Source organism: Lissotriton vulgaris, chromosome 3_1 (assembly GCF_964263255.1).
Source record: "Lissotriton vulgaris chromosome 3_1, aLisVul1.2, whole genome shotgun sequence".
NCBI lineage: Eukaryota > Metazoa > Chordata > Amphibia > Caudata > Salamandridae > Lissotriton > Lissotriton vulgaris.
The window spans coordinates 1,837,263,078-1,837,277,909 of NC_141689.1; the positions used below are offsets into that span (position 1 = coordinate 1,837,263,078).

Sequence of the window (14,832 nt, forward strand, 5' to 3'; positions counted from 1 at the left end):
GCTCCAAGAGAAAAAAATATCAATAATAAACACTTGTTTATTATCGTTTTCTTTTTTTAGGCTGCTGGCAGGTGGGGAGACACTCCTTCGCCATAGCAGAGGAGCCGCCACTGTCTTTAAATCATTTTTTAAATTGAAACAAAATAAACAAGGCCTCCAAAATAGTTACACGGGGCAAACAACACACTGTTCAAAAATCACAGATCAACACCGTCTCCTCCGTCTGCTTCCTCACTCTGCACATGCTACGTAAGATCTTTTAATGGCTACTCCTACACACCAGCCGACTGGACAAATGGCAATGCCCTCTACATAAGAAGTTGCTGCACACCTTCTACAGAGACTTCAGACCGTACAGAACGTCGCAGCCAGACTCATCCTTCGCTTTCCCTGACAAACTCACATCACATCCCACCTCCGGAAACTCCACTGGCTCCCTGTACAGAAGAGTTGCCAGTTCAAGCTGCTGACCCACGCACACAATGCTCTACACAACCAAGGACCTGCCTAAATTACCCACCACCTGAACTTCAACCAACTATCAAGAAGACTATGCTCCACCTCCCTTTCACTTGCCCATATTCCCTGAATCTACCGAAACAGAAGTAGAGGATGCGCCTTTTCCCAAATCGCAGCAAAGACCTGGAACAGCCTCCCCACGCACCTCTGGACCATCACCTCCCGTCCAGAATTCTGAATGGCCCTCAAGACCTAGCTGTTCGAATAATCCTCCGGGGCCTGTATACCCTCTTGGGTGGTGAGCCGCGCTTTCAAAAATCCTGATTGATTAATTGGACATTCAGCATTTCCTCGAAATATGACTGAATTTCTGTTACAAATGAGGACATACATTTTCACTAAAGTAACATATGGTATAGATCCCCTATGGCTTCCGCCAAGATCCAGCATTTGAAGTTTTAATCTTAAAGGGAAAAACCTCACCTTGGTCATGTCACTGGTGGACCAGGTTAACAGAATCTCCCTGTGTTCTCAAATAATTTTAATGATTTAGGCATTCTGTAACACTTTTAAACTCATTTAAGCCTAAAATTAACAAAGTAACTTTGAACTGCTTTCTCGATCTTGCAATGCTGTAAAATGTCCTCAGTTTGATAGTAAAGAACAAGTTACTTACCTTCGGTAACGCTTTTTCTGGTAGATACTATATCTACCTGTGGATTCCTCACCTTGTGAATATCCCCCTTGCGCCAGCAACATTCGGAAATTCTTTTTCGTAGCCTCGCGCCGAGGTGGATAGGACGTCACAGAGACACGGCTCCGCTCGCGACTCCGCTGACGTCACCGACACCTACAATAGGCCCACGCCGGCGTGATGACATCAGTTCTGCCTTTTTTCCGTGCCATCGAGGCACACGGACGGACCAATGACAGTAGATATATACAAAGTATACACAGTACACAATAGTCAAAGCAAAACACACAGTGCAAAGCAAATGCAGGAAAGCAATTGAAACATTTCCTTGACATCAAAATAAATATACATTACATTACAATAACACTGGCATAGAAGAGTGGACAACGGGGAGGCGGGTGGGTCAGTGAGGAATCCACAGGCAGATATAGTATCTACCAGAAAAAGCGTTACCGAAGGTAAGTAACTTGTTCTTCTGATAGATACATCTGCTGTGTGGATTCCTCACCTTGTGAATAGAGTCCCACAGCAGTCCCCACTCCCGGAGGAGGGTGTCCACTCTTCTAAACCAGGAAATCCTGAAGGACAGAGCGCGCAAAATGACCGTCCCTCCTCACTTCGGTATCCAAGCAGTAATGCTTCGCGAAAGTGTGGAGGGAAGACCAAGTTGCCGCCCTACAAATGTCCTCTACAGGCACACCTCTAGCCAATGCAGAGGTCGAAGACTTAGCCCTAGTCGAATGAGCTCTTATGCCCTCTGGAGGCTCCTTACCAGCCAAAGAGTAGCAGATCTTAATGCAGAGGACGATCCATCTCGACAAAGTCCTCTTATGGACCGCTCTTCCCTTCTTGCAGCCAGCAAAGCCAATGAAGAGTTGATCATCCAAGCGACAGTCTTTAGTTCTGTCCAAATAAAAAGACACCGCCCTCTTAGGGTCCAGACTGTGCAACCTCTCCTCCTGCTTAGAAGGGTGCGGGGGAGGATAAAAGGTAGGGAGGGTAATGGATTGACCAAGGTGGAAAGGAGTCACCACCTTAGGAAGAAAAGCAGCCCTGGTCCTTAGAACCATCCGATCAGCATGTATGGTCAGGAACGGGGGCTTGGAACTAAGAGCTTGAGGCTCACTCACCCTCCTTGCCGAGGTAATTGCAACTAGGAAAACTGCCTTAAAGGTTAAAAGCCTCATAGGACATTTATGAAGAGGCTCAAAGGGAGAGCCCATCAGAAAAGTCAAGACAAGATTCAAGTCCCACTGAGGTACAATAAAAGGAGTAGGAGGGAACTTGTTTACAAGACCCTACAAAAACCTCAAAACTACAGGAGACTTAAAAAGAGAGGGCTGATCAGGCAAACAAATAAAAGCCGACAGCGCCGAAAGATAGCCCTTAACCGTGGCAACTGCAAGCCCCTGTTGCGCAAAAGAAAGAGCAAACCGGAGCACATCTGATAAATGGGCTCTCAACGGATCAATATCATTCTCACCACACCAAATAACAAACCTAGACCATCTATATGAATAGACAGTCTTAGTGGAGTCACGTCTGGCAGACAAAATGACATCCACCACATCAGGCGTGAGTGAATAGGAAATCAGGTTGCCCCGTTCAATCTCCAGGCATGAAGGTGCAATGTCTGGAGGTGGGGGTGTAGAACCTGCCCCTCCATCTGAGAGAGGAGGTCTGCCCTGAGAGGGAGACGGAGCGGCGGGTGAGAGGAGAGGTGGAGTAGATCTGTATACCACACCCTTCTTGGCCAATCCGGGGCGACCAATATAACTTGGGCCCGGTCTTGGCGAATTTTCCTCAGAACCCGAGGAATCAAGGGTATGGGAGGAAACGCGTAAAGGAGCTGATTTCCCCAACTCAACTGAAACGCGTCCCCCAAGGCTCCTTGCATCGGATACTGGAGACTGCAGAATGACGGGCAGTGAGCATTCTCGCGAGTGGCAAACAGGTCCACCCGAGGAGTCCCCCACGTCCGAAAGACGTGACGAACCACCTTCGGGTGAAGACTCCACTCGTGGTCGGCAGAGAACTGCCGGCTGAGACTGTCTGCACGCACGTTCAGAACCCCGGCCAGATGATTTGCCATCAGACAAATCTGGTGGTCCTGAACCCAGGACCAGAGACGCAGAGCCTCTCTGCAGAGACACTGCGACCCCACTCCTCCCTGCTTGTTGATGTACCACATCGCGGTCGTGTTGTCCGTCAGGACTTGGATCGACTGACCGCGAAGGGAAGGGAGGAAGGCCTTGAGCGCCAAACGTATCGCCCGCAACTCTAGAAGGTTGATGTGAAGCAACCTTTCCTCTGGAGACCAAAGCCCCTTGACCTCCAGATCCCCCAGATGAGCACCCCACCCGAGAGTGGATGCATCCGTTATCACCGTGGCCACCGATGGAGGTAGATGGAAAGGCTTCCCTTGCGACAGGTTGCCTTCCACGCTCCACCAAGACAGATCCGCTGCAGTTTCTCTGGAGATCTTCACCGACTCCCCAAGATCTCTGTTGTGCTGATACCACTGCCTGCGGAGACACCACTGGAGTGCCCTCATGTGCCAGCGTGCATGGTTGACCAGGAGAATGCAAGAAGCCATCAGACCGAGCAGGCGAAGGACCTTCAGGACTGGAACGACCGCTCCATTGAAAAACAAAGGAAACATTTCCTGAATGTCGCGAATCCTTTGAGGAGGAGGGAATGCACGACAAACAGTAGTGTCCAGTACGGCACCTATGAACAGGTTGCGCTGGGAGGGCACCAGGTGAGACTTTGGTACATTTATCGAAAAACCCAACCTGAACAACAACTGAGTTGTCTCTTGCAGATGATGGAGCACCTTCTCTGACGACTCCGCTTTGATCAGCCAGTCGTCCAAATAAGGGAACACAGGTATCCCCGACCTCCTGAGATGAGCTACCACCACCGCCATCACCTTGGTGAAGACTCGAGGCGCAGTAGTAAGACCAAAAGGAAGGACCGCAAACTGGTAGTGCTGCGACCCAACCGTGAAACGGAGATACTTCCTGTGCGACTTCAGGATGGGTATATGGAAATACGCGTCCTGCAAGTCGAGCGACACCATCCAGTCTCCTTCCATCAACGCTTGAAGAACCTGAACAAGGGTGAGCATCTTGAATTTCTCCTGCTTCAGATAGAGATTCAAGATCCTGAGATCCAGGATTGGACGAAGCCTGCCATCCTTCTTGGGGATCAGGAAATACCGGGAGTAGCATCCCTGACCCCTTTCCTGCTCTGGGACCACCTCTATCGCACCCTTTCGTAACAGAGTTAGAACCTCCTCCTGCAGAAGAGACAGATGTTCCTCGGTGCAAAAACCTTGACAAGAAGGGTAAACAGGTGGGAATTCCCGAAAGGGAAGGGCATACCCATTTTCTACAAGATTGAGAACCCAAAGATCTGTCGTAACCGATTCCCAATCCTGTAGAAAATGGGTAAGCCGACCCCCAACCGGACCCACATGATCCTGAATAGCGGATCTAGGGCTGCTTTTCTGCAGCAGGGGGGTTGGAAGAGGTGGAGGAAGAGGAGGGCTGACGTCCACGAGGACGCGCTCTTTGCTTTCCCCTGTACGATCTGTACACCGAATTTTGCTGCTGCTGCTGTTGCTGCTGCTGCTGTTGGCCTTGCCGGAAATTCCGAAAGGAGCGACCAAAGCCCCTGAACCTTCTGTTGGAAGAAGTGCCCCTGATCTGGAGACCCAAAGACTTCGCTGTTGCTCTGCAATCCTTGAATCTCTCAAGAGCTGCATCCGCCTTCTTCCCAAAGAGACCTGAACCAACAAAAGGAAGATCAAGCAGAGTCGCCTGAACATCAGCCGAAAAGTCCGATGACTTCAACCAGGCTGACCTCCTAGTGGCGACAGCGGTGCCCATAATACGAGCCACAGAGTCAGCAGTGTCCAGACCACTTTGAATAACCTGGCGGGCTGCAGCCTGAGTGTCAGAAATCACCTCCTCAAAATCCTTCCGGTTGGCGTCAGGAATTTTTGGAGCCAGGATACGCAAGGAGTCCATCAGGGCATGCACATACCTTCCCATTAGACATGTGGCATTAGTTGACTTCAACGCCATACTAGCCGATGAAAAGGTCTTTTTTGCCACCTGGTCCTGTTTCTTTGCTTCCTTCTCACAAGGAACCTGAGGAAAGGCACTAAGACTCTTCTTTGAACAGACAGCCTGAATGACCAGGCTCTCTGGCGAAGGATGTGAAGACAGAAAAGCCGGGTCCTCAGGAGCAGCCCTGTACCTCCTCGCAACACTTTTAGAAACCGCAGGAGCCGACAAAGGTTTCTTCCACACTTCCATAATAGGATCAGTCAAGGCATCATTGAATGGAAGTAAAGGCTCAACCACAGAATTCGGTGAATGCAAGACTTCAGTGAGGATATTAGACTTGAACTCCACTGTAGGCAGAGTCAATTGAAGAAGCTCAGCAGCCTTCCTCATAACCAGATGGTAAGGCTGGATATCCTTAGAGGGAGCACCCGAGCCTGAGGGCAACTCCCACTCTGGAGAGAAATCAAGAGTCCCTGAATCCGCCAATTCCTCAAAACAGCTCTCTTCTAATTCACCTTCTTCAACATCAGACTGTGAATCCATGCATCTCTGCTCCTCCAAAAGGCGTTGAGCTTCCCTTCTGGATCTCTCCTTTACACGCCTCGCAGCCGAATCCACCTGCGGCTTCAACGGATTCGGGGCCGGCGCCGGTATTGAATCCGACGGCACAGAAGAATGCCCTCGAGGATGATCAGGAGCAGGCGACGCTGGAATCGGCGTCGACGACTTCGGCGGAGCCGGGAACTGCCAATGCGGCGTCGGAGCCGGCATGTAAGGCATAAACGGAGCCGGAGGATAGGAGTGAGGAATTCCCAGGCTGAATGCCAAAGGACCCATGGGACCCGAAGGTGCACCAGAGGGGTACCACGCCCTTGAGAAGACGCCATACATCGCGTTAAGAAACGCTGAAGGGTCCTGGCCTGGAGCAGGAAAGGGCGGCTGAAAACCATCAGGCCGGTCCTGAAGAGGGATCGGATTCGGCTCATCAACAGGCGCAGAATCCACCACCTCCCGAGTTTCTTCCTCTTCACGGGCCGGGGACGGCGCCGGAGACGGATTCGGAACCGGAGAAGCATTCGGAGCCGGAGAGGGAGACCGCCCACGCGACTCAGATGGCGAGGCCTCACCTTCATGCTCAGAGACTTCGAGAGTAACAACCTTCGAACGTACCTTCTTCGGTGACCTCAACCTCGACCCAGACTCCTTACCAGACCGACGTCGGGACTCACGTCTTCTCTTCTTGTGCTTCTTCTTCGACTTCGAAACATGATCCGACGCCGACTTCGAAGACGACCTCTCTCGAGAAGCAGATCTCGACCTTGCCCTGGACTTCGACCTCGCCCTTCGAGAACGAGACCTCGACGACTTCTCCTTTCCAGCTTTCACCTTAGCAACCAGAAGTTTGGCTTCTCTCTCCCTCAGGGCCTTCGGATTCATCTTCCGACATGAAGAACAATCCTCCACATCATGGTCGGAACTTAAACACCAGATGCAGTCTTCATGGGGGTCGGTAATGGACATCATTTTACCGCACTCCCTGCAGGGCTTGAAGCCAGTCGTCTTGGATGACATCTTCGAAGAGACAGGATACAGAGAAGCAGAAATATGCAACAAAAAGGCAACAATGTACCAGTAGGCTACAGAGATTCCCGATAACCGTTAGCATCGACGACGCTGAAAAAAGGGAACTGATGTCATCACGCCGGCGTGGGCCTATTGTAGGCGTCGGTGACGTCAGCGGAGTCACGAGCGGAGCCGTGTCTCTGTGACGTCCTATCCACGTTGGCGCGAGGCTACGAAAAAGAATTTCCGAATGTTGCTGGCGCAAGGGGGATATTCACAAGGTGAGGAATCCACACGGCAGATGTATCTATCAGAAGCAGAATTGTACTGATTGTGTGGATTACCCAACATCCACTATAGCATCACCATTCGTGTGCTGCTAGTCAAACCTGTAATTTTAATTTCCTTTTCCCTCCTTTCTGGCTGAGTCTGAAAAATAGCCCCAGGATAACTTACAGAGGGTAACATGCATTCTATGAATGTGTGTTAACTAGTTCATACATTGCAAAATAAACTGCTCCTCTTATGCTTGGCTCCACGTGGTTATGCTCACCTTGCTATTTCATAATTAAGCATTATCTATGCTTCTCTCAAATCTACTAATGAATTGGCTAATTCATAATTAAGCATGCATGCCCTTCTCTCAAATCTACTAATGAATTGGCTTCGGACTCGAATGAAAGCCTAGGCAATAATGTAACTGGTAGCACCCTTCACTACACTACCACTTTAAGAAGAATCCCTCCAAATCGTCAGTTATGAATGAGGTGGTGCAAATCTAGAAAAGCATACCATTCCAATTCCAAAGGTGGAAAAATGAGACAGGTACCCAATCCACAAGACCGTCTTCTCCACAAAATGCACAAACACAAACATTTAAAACAATGAAGGCCCTTTTGCTAATATTTAAAAGGTAATAATGGACTCAGACATTCATGAATAATCTATAAAACATTTACTGTACAAAAAGTACAAATTGCTGGCCCTTCTAGAAGGTCAAAGTCACGTAAGATTTACTATTCTAACACAATGCTTCAGTCAAGTCAACTAGCATTGTGCGAGCAGATGGACATAGCTGCCAAGGTTTTCAGATTGCTTAAGTGATATTTTCATATTTCAGTGTAATTATGAGTGACATTTCAATGACTTAGTGACACTTTCGCGCAAGCAAAATCAAGCAATGAAGATGAGGGAAGTATATATATATATATCAGAAATTACACACATTTGAGCAAAGAGAAACTCTAAGAAGATCTTAAAACTGCTGCAATTGACCTATGTCTTTGCTGTTACTCAATATTGGTGACTGCTGTAATTTCTACTCAGTACTGTAATGCTCTTTATCTGTCATATATGGCCCAACACCATCGTGTAGTATCAATCATTTATATGCCTTATATCATCTATTTAATTCCTAAAGCACTCTAAACATCTTTCGGTGCTCTCTCACAAACAGTTCATTTGCTTTATAGTTCTGCACATACCAATGTAGGGTGTCAGGGCACTTTCAAATCAGACACACATTATACCAACACAATGACTCTTTTGTGGGTACTCCAGACTAGCAACTGTTATTCTTCGCACATCTCCCCTGATAACAGCTGAAGTGTTTAATAGGTAGTTCATTCAGCAAGCAAGCAACAGTGTGGGGTGAAACAAACTCTTTGCAGTGTTCACAAGCATTTAGTCTAGTGTACTGCAAGAAATTAAGCACAAATATATCATTAGCAACTGGGGTCTCAGGCCAACAGGATATTCGAAACTGAAAAAATCCTGCAGTGTCTCCTGTGACCCAAATGCGAACACAGGCAGGCACTGACTAGAGGCTGCAGATGCCTGACCATGCGCTGACATTCATTGTGTAAATCACACAGGCTGGTGGCACTTACTTGGGCAGTAGTCGCAGAATCCAGAGGAGTGTGGCGGGTGGCGGTCTAACAATTGCTTGACACGTCGTTTCTCTGTAAGGCAGTAGCTTAAGGCTCCCTTAGGCCGAAAGCCACTGCGCCCCACGGCCACGGTCACTCACGCCGCTCGTGCTCCCCAGGACCGGACTGGCCATAGCGGGCACCGGGCAATCCCCCGGTGCGCCGCAAGGGTGGGGGCTGGTTTTGAGCCCCTGGGGGAAAATTTTGTTACAGGGCCGTTTTGCTGCAAAATTGGCCCTGCAACAAAATCGACCGAAAACCGGCCCTAGCAAAGCGCTAGGCGGCACCAAACCCCCCCCCATCCCCCTCCCCCCCCCCCCGAGTGGGGAGGGGGCGGCCGAGCACTTTGCCAGGGCCGGTTTTGGTTCCCAGTCCGGCCCTGGTGCTCCCTCAGGCCTGGCCTTATTGTTTTGAGGGAGTTAAAAACAACTGATAGCACACAGCAGCGAAGGTGCGAGCTGCTTGCAGCAGGCAGCGCAACACTGCAAGCGCCATATTTGAATGAATTTGCGGAGCCTCGCAAAACACTAGCCAGCTGCCACTTTTATTTACAAACTTCCCGGACAGGCTATGTGGCAGCAGGATGTGACATCCCCCACGCATCGGCCTCAAGTACACAACATGATTGTCCGGCTGCTCGCAGGGATTCAAGGTGATACATTGTATCCGCACGTGTCACCCTGTGCAGCAGCCTTAATTAATAGCTCAACTGCAAACATGCCTGCAAAACTGTTTAGTGTGGCAGCGTGCAGGGGGCATGGCACGCTGCCTCACTAAACACTTTTAACAGCCAGCCAGCACACATACTGTGAGACACATGCATTATGGGTGACAACGCATTTCAGACGGTAATGCGGGGTACCACACTGAAATGCGTTAGTCTAACGCCTGAAGCGTGACACTTGGCAGGACTGGATGGAAGGGACAGATGTTACAGAAGACATTTTTAATACCTTTTGAGAAGACTTATCACAGATTCCTTTGCTATAAGCTCCCGCTTACCACTAGTAGTACAAAGAAAGTTACATAGTCATGCAAATTACGCTAGATGTGCAATTTTTACATAAAATAATAAGGCTTTGACTATTACTTTGAATAGGCAATATGATTGCTGGACTAATTTCCCACTCAAACGCATGTTTTGAAGAGAGTTTAACAAAATATGGTAAAACCTGCGAAATATCAGATTTCTAGACACTAAATTGCTTGCAATGTTGCCAAACTTAAAACGGAATGGGTTCATTGAGAACTGCACTTGAATGACATTTTTTTTTTTAATCCGTGAGCTTCGGGGCGTAAAGACAGAATGCTATGTTGGGGTCAACTTCTAATACAAACAAAACAAACAAAAGCTCTTGGATGTTTTTGAAACTTCCCGAAAAAGATCACTGGGGAATATACCAATCAAACGCTTCAGTTTCATAGCATCTGGGAAAAGTGTTTTTTGACTAGTGACTGTTAAATGTAGCTAGAACTTACTTCGCAGGGATCTGTGGTTTGGTTCTTGTTATGTAAGACGTATTCCAGGAGAATTAAAGTTTTAGAGTCAAAGAAAACAGTTCTGATTCTTGTATGACTAAGTAGGACAGCTGCCGCAAGCCAGTAACACTGATAATCGATTCTGACATTCAGAGACTTTAATGAACAGGCTTTGCTTAACCAATACACCAGACACTTGATTTCGAAAAAGAAATAGCTTTTGAGGGGTTTTCTATGATTTATGTCATCTGCTGTAATAAAGTACCATAAGAACAATTGTTACTTACCTGTAAACAGGTGGTTCTCCAGTATTGGTGTCTTTCATAGATTCACATGCTTGAATATTCCCCGTCGTCGGAGTGGGAGTCCCACGGTAAATAAAATAGCAATAAATGCTAAATATATAATAATATATAATAAATATATATACATAATAAGGAAAAACCCAAAAAATGCATACAATAACCATCTGGTACCTAACCAAGAGTTTCCACATAGGAATGCATGGGGAAAAAGAAGTTCCAATGCAGCCTATCCTTGTCATTATGTTAGTCCAAACTGCAGCCAATCAGGCGCCAGCAGCCCTCTAGAACCTTCTCCTCAGAGCTCAAGCCCTCAGATTTTCGTAGCACAAGAGTGACCACAGAGTCTATGAGGAGAAGCGAGCCTCTGAGGGGAGGATGGGAGGGTCGCATGTGAATCTATGAAAGACACCAATACTGGAGAACCACCTGTTTACAGGTAAGTAACAATTGTTCTTCTCCAGTATTGGGGTGTCTTTCATAGATTCACATGCTTGAATATAGAATAGTAAGCAGTCCGTATCCGTACACAAAGTTTCCAGGATGCAATGTATACACAACAGGTTAAAATCAACAGGATTAAATCCATGTCACGGAAGTCATAAAACTGTATGTATACATAAAGAAGACATGCACAAGACTGGAAACCATAGGAGGAGGGTAGAACAGAGGCTCACCTTATTGAAAAAGATTCCGGAGCACAGCTTGTCCCACTGCGGTATCCCCTTCGGCCATGGCACCCAGATTGTAGTGCTTCGTGAACGTGTGCCTGCTGGACCACGTGGCAGCTCTGCAACTCTGATGCAATGGAACTCCGGCAAAGAGTGCAGTCGAAGAGGCCACAGACCTGGTAGAGTGGGCTCTCACTGCAGACTGTAAAGGCTTTCCCGCTTTCTGATGGCAGAAAGCAATCGCCGAGGCCACCCAGCGGGCTACTGTAGGTTTGGTGACTGGTCGCCCTTTTTGAAAACGGCCATAGGCCACGAAGAGCTGATCTGATTTTCGGAACTGGGCCGTTCTGCTGATGTAGAACTTTAAACATCTCTTAATGTCCAAAGAGTGCAGGCGTTGTTCCGCAGGTGATTGCGGATTGGCAAAGAAAGACTTCAGTATAACAGGCTCATTAATATGGAAGTCTGACGGCACTTTTGGAAGGAAAGTAGGGTTAGTGCGTAAAAGCACAGAATCCGGTTTGAACTGTAGAAAAGGCTGTTTAATTGTGAAAGCATGCATATCACTCACTCGACGTGAGGACGTCAGTGCGAGTAACAGCGCAACCTTCCAGGTGACATACTTGAGATCTGCGCTATGAATTGGCTCAAACGGAGCAGACATTAATTGTGAAAGTACAATGTTGAGGCGCCACTCTGGAGGAGGACGTCGAACTGGTGGAAAAGTCCGAAGAAGTCCTTTGAAGAACTGACGTATCAATCTGGATGAGCATAAGGAGGCGGAGCCATCATGGCGGAAGCGTGAGATTGCCGCCAGAAAAACTTTTAAAGTTGCGTGTGACAAACCCGACTGAGCCAGATGGAGAAAGAAAGGGAGAAGCTCAGCGGGCGTGGCACGCAAAGGATGTACTCCGGCGTCTGCACACCAGTGGCAAAAGCGTTTCCACTTCAACTTATAGGTTTTTATAGTTGATGGAGCCCTGGCCTGAGCGAGGATGTTACGACACTCTTGAGGGATGCTTAGATGTGCAAATTCACAGTGCTCAGGTTCCAGGCTGACAAGCTCAGGGAAGAGGGGTCCGGATGGTAGATTTGACCCCTGTTCATGGAGAGAAGATCCATTCGAGGGTGAAGAAGAATGGGTTTGCATTGAGACAGGAGTAGCAGCTCTGAGAACCATGCCTGTCGTGGCCACCTGGGGGCAATCAGCAGGATGTGACAAGGCTCTCTCCGCATCTTCCAAAGTACGCGAGGTACTAGAGGGATCGGAGGAAAAGCGTAGGCGAAGAGATTCGACCAATCCATCAGAAGGGCATTGCCTTGGGACCCTTTGTGGGGATGCCAGCTTGCGTAAGCGGGGCATTTGCGGTTCTCTGGAGTCGCAAAGAGGTCGATTGCAGGGTTTCCCCAACGGTGAAAGACCATCTCGAGTGTTGGCTGGTGGAGTTCCCATTCGTGGTTGGATGATCGAGATCTGCTGAGGGAGTCCGCCAGGAGGTTGGACAAACCTGGAAGATGTACTGCCGTGATTTGGATTTGATGATTGATGGACCAGTCCCAAATCGCTTCTGCCAGGCGGGACAACACCGGAGACTTTGTTCCGCCCTGCTTGTTTATATAATGCATGCAGGTCGTGTTGTCCGTTTGTATTAGAACTGACTCTCCCTGCAGCACTGGTTGAAATGATTTCAGGGCTAGAAAGATAGCCATCAGCTCCAACTTGTTGATGTGCCAGGTCCTTTGATGGAAGGTCCATTTCCCTTTCACGGACAGGTCTTGGAGGTGAGCTCCCCAGCCCTCCAGGGAGGCATCCGTCGTCAGCGTTAGATCTGGGGTGTTGGACAGAAAAGACGTGCCTGCTGCTAGTTGGTGAGGTTGTGACCACCATTTGAGCGCTTTTCTCATGGGAATGGTGATGGAGACCTGATCGTTGAAGGAACCGGTGACCTGACGCCACTGCTTGTCCAGAGCCTGTTGGATAGGTCGCGCTCGTAGTCGGCAATGAGGGACAAGAGCGATGCATGACGAAGCCATCCCCAAAAAAGACTTCAACAAGCGGACTGAAACGCACTTCTTTGCGAGAAGTAGCGATACTAGCCGGAGGATCCTCTGTTGACGTTCCCGGGAAACAAATGCTTTGGTCAGGGTGGTGTCCAACGTTGCCCCTAGAAAATCTTTGCAAGTTGTTGGTTGCAATTGAGATTTCTCCAGATTGATGGACAGACCCAAGGAACGGAATACTGTCTGGCAGATTGCAGTATGATGTAGAAGTTGTGCACGGGATTGTGATTTCAGAAGGCAGTCGTCGAGATATGGGAATATCTGGATGCCTTGAAGACGAAGAAAAGCCATGACTGGAGCCAACATTTTTGTAAAGACTCGGGGGGCTGAACGGAGGCCAAATGGAAGGACCCGGAATTGGAAATGAAGGTGCCCCACCTTGAAACGCAGGAACTTGCGATGCGCCGCTAGAATTGGGACATGGAAGTAGGCGTCCCGGAGATCGATGGTAGTCATGAAATCTCCGACTGAGAGCAAACGCAAGATCTCTGTAAGCGTGAGCATACGGAAGGTCTGGTCCTTGAGATAATGATTGAGTGCTCTCAAGTCCAGTATCGGTCTCCATTCTCCGTTCTTTTTGATGACGAGGAAAAAACGGGAATAAAACCCCTTCCCTCTCTGCGACTTTGGCACAACCTCCACCGCACCCTTTAGAAGGAGAAGGCGAACCTGATGAAATAGTTCTTTGAGGTGCGGAGGTGGCGGTCCGGAAGGTGGCGTTGGAGGAGGTACCTCGACAAATTCCAATGCATGGCCTCTCTTCACAATGTCGAGTGCCCAACGGTCCGTAGTAATGGAGGACCATTGAGAACCAAACAGAGAGATTTGACCTCCAATCCTCCGTTCGACCGAGGAGTCACTGGCGTTTGTTGGATTGACCTCTGAAATTAGACTTCCCTCTGTAAGTCCTGGCAGGCTGCTGACGGGACGACTGCTGGCGGTTACCGGTGTAACGCTGGTTACCTTGGTTGAAGGACCGGTATTGACTGCTTCCTCCACGAAAAGTGGACGTAGTGCCACGTCCTCGAGCACCCCGAAAGGGCTGTTTTCTAAACTGAAGGGTACCCAAAGCACGTGCAGTGTCCGTGTCCTTTTTAATGGATTGTAGCGCCTCATCAATATGCGCTCCAAATAATGACTCGCCGTCATATGGCATATCTAGGATTCGTGCCTGAACTTCCTGCCGAAACGAAGTCGAGCGTAACCAGCCCTGGCGACGCAGAACAGCTGCTCCAGCGAGCTGGCGAAAACCGGTGCAGGCGACATCCACTGCACAATCGATAAGTTCTTCTGCCGTCCTCTCTCCTTCTTGCAGAATTTTCTGTGCTTCTGCCTTGGAAACATCTGGAAGTAACGCTATGTAGGCGGCTAGATCAGCCCAAGCCTGGCGATCATAACGGCCTAAAATGGCCATGGCGTTGGCCACTCGAACTGTAGTAGAGGACATGGAGGAAAATTTCCGTCCAATAGCATCCAGGCGACGGCCCTCACGGTCCGGAGGAGCAGTGATCGTAGATGCCGGATTCTTTGAACCCCGTTGAGCTGCCTGCGTGACGACAGAGTCGGGCTTAGGTTGGCCTGTAAGGCATGCTGGAGATC

The 14,832-nt window shown here is 48.9% G+C and overlaps 1 protein-coding gene across 1 annotated transcript in view; it reads right to left on the reverse strand.

Moving 5' to 3' along the window:
• LRBA (LPS responsive beige-like anchor protein) overlaps positions 1 to 14,832 on the reverse strand; it is a 2,444,222-nt gene that overhangs the window by 203,811 nt on the left and 2,225,579 nt on the right. The window lies entirely within an intron of this gene.